Source organism: Adiantum capillus-veneris, chromosome 24 (assembly GCF_014529385.1).
Source record: "Adiantum capillus-veneris isolate H3 chromosome 24, ASM1452938v2, whole genome shotgun sequence".
Lineage (NCBI taxonomy): Eukaryota > Viridiplantae > Streptophyta > Polypodiopsida > Polypodiales > Pteridaceae > Adiantum > Adiantum capillus-veneris.
Window position 1 is genome coordinate 49,239,621 of NC_140954.1, and position 3,956 is coordinate 49,243,576.

Consider the following 3,956-nt stretch of genomic DNA (forward strand, 5'->3'; position numbering starts at 1 on the left):
GTAATCTTTCCCATCCAATCTATCCTCAACAAACATCTTGAACACCATCTGTGTTGTTGTCAGCCATCGTAAATGCTGCACCTGATGTAAAAACTGCGAGGTGTATATACAATGCACGGGGGAAAAACCCTCCTAGTGTGGGAAAAAATGCCCCGGAGGTCCTAAGTGTGTTCACACACATCACTACCACATGTATATGGTAACAAATAGTTCAAGAGATATGGGTAAGGATTATGGCTCCTCTTACTCATTCCTGTGAGCAAGAAGGAGAAGAGAAAAGCCCATGATAAGGAAGAGAATGAAGATGAGGAAGAGTTGGAAGACCCTGAGCCAGTTTTCCTAAGCCCTTCTAGGGTGGGGTTGGAGGATGGCATGGATTATGGATTGGGCCTTGACATGTTGCTGTCAACACAGTTGGACTATGAGAAACATGCAGAGACAAATGCAAGGGCTACCACAATTACAGCTAAAATTGAAAAACTTTATTGGGAGCTACATGAGAAATGGAGCCAGTGAAAGTTGTAATATTTACATCGTGATTAATACTCTCAACAAGAGCATTTGTAATGTTATCTCTTTAGAAAAAGATATGAGTATGTAATGTTTTCTCTTTACAAAATGTTCTCAATAAGTACTGCTTTGCTATTTACAAAATTTTTCTTCACAAAACACTTTTGGGGGTTTTGGGAGTCCTAGGACTCTTTCTTGTGCTAGCTTCCTCTGTTTTCCTTTGGCTCTTCCTTGGTGTTTTTGGCTCGTTTTCTGTCTGCTTGCCCTCCTTAGGCTTTATCTGCTTGGGCCTCTTTTGCTCCTCCTTAGGCTCTATCTCCTTGGGATTCTTTTGCTCCTCTTTGGCATGTGTTTGTGCTTTTCTCGGGGCAGTAGGCTTCTTTGCCTTCTTTGGAACCTCTTTGGCTCCTCTTCCTTCTTTGGCTTCTTTGTCTTTGCTCTTTTGAGTGGATCCTCCTTGGCCTCTATGGTGCCTAGCCTCTTTGTCTTGCTTCTTTGGCCCTTTGGGGGCTTGGGCGTTGTGGGTAGTGCTATTTGGGAAGTGACCATATATCTAATCAACTTTGCCCTTACCCACCAAACATGGTTGTTGGTGTATCATTTTCTATTGATGTAGCAAAGAAAGAATAAAGTGTTAGCTTACCCTAATAGCAATATATTTCCTTATTTATATTGTCAAATGCTTACCCTAATAGTCTTTTTTGGGTTGCAGTAGGTGTAGTCAACCACTAACTTTGCATTTGTTATCACTTTCCATCCACATGAGAAAGACTCACTTTGCAATGGTGGCTACACAAACAGAAGAGGCAAAATAAATACAAAATTTTAAGCTCAAACTATTTGCAACCTAGCAGTACCATACCTTCACATTTAGGATTTGCATGTCATTCATGAGAATTGTCATAGGAGGAAATTTCTCAATTATCTCTATCAGCCTTGAGGAAGCCCTATTAGAAAGATCCAAAGCATTGTTACAAAATAAATGTTACCAAATAAATGTAAAGTATGGGACAATTACACTTACAACCTAGCCAGTCCATGGTGGCCCTCAAGAGAGTTCAACATGAAACATGTTTTATCAATGATATCAATTGCTATAAGACTCCAGTGAGAGCTATGGCAAAGACCATTGAACATTGTCAAAAGATTCCATGATGAAAATTTGAAAATGAAAATGACCTAGGGTTGCAGAAGACCATACCTCTCATGGTAGGGGTAGAGGAGGAGTTCACAAGGTTCAAAATCTATATTGGATGGCCAATTCCTTATGTCACAATCAATTTTCAATAGTGAGAGATGGTTGGGTCAACCACATCCACTTTTCGTTGGATATCTAACTTATAGTCATACATGAATAATCTGGAAACAAATTCAAAAGAACACTTTGTAATTATAAATCATCTACAAAAACACATATAGAATGTTGATGGTTAGGCAAACCTCAAGGATGCAAGAACAATACAGTCATTGATCTCTCTTTGCCAATCTTTGAGGATTTCAACACACTCAACATCCAGGGTAATTTAGTCTGTTCTTTTAAGAAGGTCATCCTCTAAGAAAGAATCCACCAAGAAGCCTGTGGAATTGGCACCTCTCAACATTGAAGGGAGTTGAGCTACAATTTCCTGGAGTTCATTTGTTTCCAACTTTTCCTTGTCAACTTTGGGCTCTTCCAAAACACCATCATCTGTTATCTCCTCAACCAACATTTCAAGCTCTTTTGCCTTTCTTGATGGAGGTATTTTGAGAATGTTGAAGGTTTCGTCATATTGTAGAGGCACTGGTTTAAGAATTTTGTTGAATCTGTACCTTAATCTCCTTAGAATTATCATATCCTTGTCAATCAGTGTGACCCTGTGGGCTACACATATGAATGCATCCTAGAAGAGCTCAATTAAAAGTCCTCAGCAGCCTCTTGCATACATGCCAAGGCACCTCTTGTCCATCTCATATGAATCTTAAACTGCTCTAGTATTTGCCTACAAACCCTTGGGAAAGGAAGCCTTGGAATTGAAATTGTCAAAGCCTTTTGTGCTCTCCTTATCTCCCTCAAGCATCTCACCTTCTGAGAGAATCTCCTTTTCTTCATAGGTGGGAGTTTCATACCAACTCCCTTTTTGGCGTGTTGTTCGGAGGATGCAGCTCCCTTATCACCTTGTGAGCTCTCACCTTTGTCCACCTTTGAGCTCTCACCTTTGTCCCCCTTTGAGCTCTCATCTTCGTTTGTTGGTTTGAAACAACTGTCGTTTCCTTGACATCTCCTGGTTTGACATTCTCCCTAGGAACTTTTTATAGATGTTAAAGGAGCTATATATAGCATTTTCACATCAAACCGGCATACTTTGTGAATTTGTTTTGAACACATTTCAAAGCTAAAGGGCTCAAAATATATCTACAAAAACATAACAGTAACCAATTTTACTTGGGTTTTTTTGGTATGATGTCCTTTCCTTTGTGCTCATGTCGTCCATATACGAGAATAGAGTACTCGAATGGCCCTTCGAGTGCTCTATTTTTGCATAGTGAAGACACATTGTTATAGTTGAGACCCTATATTTCTATAAGATGTATACTGTCGTCCGTATGAGATTATACAGCTTTCGGACGGTCGTCTGAGTACTCTATTTTTTCGTAAAGAAGACGCAAATGCCATAAATAAGAAATTATTTTTTATAATAGTATGGTGTTGTTCGTATGCAAAAATAGAACACTTGATCGGCCTTCCGTGTGCTCTATTTTTGCATAGGGACGACACAATGTCACAAAGAAGAAGTATGATTCTTCTTTAAGATTATGTCACTTCATAAGCAAAATTAGAGCACACGAACGGCCGCCTTCCGTGTGCTCTATTTTGCATAGGGACGACACAATGTCACAAAGAAGAAGTATGATTTCTTTAAGATTATGTCACTTCGTAAGAAAAATTAGAGCACACGGACGGCCATCCGAGTGCTCTAATTTTACATAGCAAGGACATAATTCTACAAACAAGTGATGCTTTTTCTATAATGATATGGTGTCACCCATATGTGAAAATAGAACACCTGGATAGCCTTCTGTGCTCTATTTTCACATAGGAATAACACAATGTCACAAAGAAGAAGTATGATTTCTTTAAGGTTATGTCGCTCGTATGCAAAATTAGAGCACACGGGCGGTCGTCTGAGTGCTCTAATTTTGCATAGCGATGAATTTTGCATAGCAAGGACACAATGCTACAAACAAGTGATAATTTTTCTATAATGATGATATGGTGTCACTTGTATGCAAAAATAGAACACTTGAATAGCCTTCCCTTTCTCTATTTTTGCATAGAGATGACATGTCACTATCGTTGTTTGAGGGTGAGTTTGACCAATAATTTTGTCAAGTATATGACAATTTAAAGTTTTCTTTTTTGTTTCTTCTACATAAAAGTTTACTACTAGAAAGAGTTTGGAAGGTCT

At 38.9% G+C, this 3,956-nt stretch overlaps 1 pseudogene; it reads right to left on the reverse strand.

The window, feature by feature from the left end:
• Positions 1-661: 661 nt before the first annotated feature.
• Positions 662-2,219, reverse strand: LOC147426342 (uncharacterized; annotated as a pseudogene).
• Positions 2,220-3,956: the final 1,737 nt, after the last annotated feature.